Source organism: Colobus angolensis, unplaced genomic scaffold, assembly GCF_000951035.1.
Source record: "Colobus angolensis palliatus isolate OR3802 unplaced genomic scaffold, Cang.pa_1.0 Scaffold460, whole genome shotgun sequence".
Taxonomy (NCBI): domain Eukaryota; kingdom Metazoa; phylum Chordata; class Mammalia; order Primates; family Cercopithecidae; genus Colobus; species Colobus angolensis.
Genome location: NW_012118044.1, coordinates 81,291 through 82,544, shown reverse-complemented (window position 1 = coordinate 82,544; position 1,254 = coordinate 81,291). Strand labels below are relative to the sequence as shown.

The window sequence follows — 1,254 nt, the reverse complement described above, 5'->3', positions numbered from 1 at the left end:
AAACAAACAAACAAACAACAACAACAAAAACCTTAAAAAGAAATTTATCCAAGTGTGGTGGTGCATGCCTGTAGTCCCAGCTACTTGGGAGGTAAGGTAAAAGGTGAAAGGATCACTTAAGGCCAGGAAGCAGAAGTTGCAGTGAGCCAAGATGGCACCTCTGCACTCCAGTACCGGCAACAGAGGGAGACCCTGTATCAGAAATAAATAAATAAATAAATAAATAATTGTGTATCAGGCCAGATGTAACCACACAAAACTGTAGTCCCAGCTACTCAGGAGGATGAGGTAGGAGGACTGCTTGAGCCCAGGAGTTCAAGGCTACAGTGAGCTATGGATGCACCAATGAATAGACACGGTATTCTAGCCAAGGCAACATAGAAAGACCCCATCTCCTATAATAATAATAATGCATTAATTGTGCATCATTCAAGTAAATTGTATAACTGGAGAAAAACATAGTACTATTGAGAACGTACTATAACAGTCTACCACTGATCATAGAGTTTCTGTTTGCTTGCTTCTAATCTTTTTCTGTGTTTCTCCTAAAACTGAAAACATGGTTCATCCATTAAAAGCAGTTCATCACAAAACAAGTCAAAAAGTCCAAAGAATTGCATCCAAACTATAGGATGTGTTATCCACTGCTCCCTGCGAACAGTTGGATTTGGTCACTAAGAATCAGCAGGACTTTTAACTTTGTGTCTGTGTGCACAGGCATGTACGTGTGTGTGTGCGTGTAAACTGTGTGTGTGTAAACTATGACAGATAAAACCATTTTGCTTGTGGTAAGAATATGTAATATAACTTGTGCTTCTCAAGAAGGAATTGCTTTTCTGTCTTCTGTGCTCAGTAGCTGTCTTCAAAAAATAGTCTCCTATTTGTATGGGTGCACACCGGTTCAGTTCTACAGTTCTTATCGCTATTTATTTATGGTACCAGAAAGGGATTGCTGAGTTCCCATTTCTAAGATAGTTACTTTCTTAGTGACACACACCAATATGTAATACAGTTTGCCCTTGAAAAGCAGGGATTCACTTATATGCAGATTTTCTTCTGTCTCTGCAACCCAGAGACAGCAAGATCCACCTCTCCTCTTCCATCTCAGGCTAGTCAACCTGAAGATCATGAACACCTTTGTCAGGATCTACTTATGCTTTATGAAAAGTCAATTTATCTTTCCTGTTGATTTTCTTTCTAACAGCTTCAATTCTCTGGCTTACTGTATTGTCTGAACACAGAATATAATAATGC

At 39.2% G+C, this 1,254-nt stretch overlaps 1 protein-coding gene across 1 annotated transcript in view; it reads right to left on the bottom strand.

The window, feature by feature from the left end:
* LOC105523415 (ankyrin repeat domain-containing protein 20A2-like) overlaps nucleotides 1-1,254 on the bottom strand; it is a gene marked incomplete at its 5' end in the record, with an annotated part of 97,325 nt that overhangs the window by 33,825 nt on the left and 62,246 nt on the right. The window lies entirely within an intron of this gene.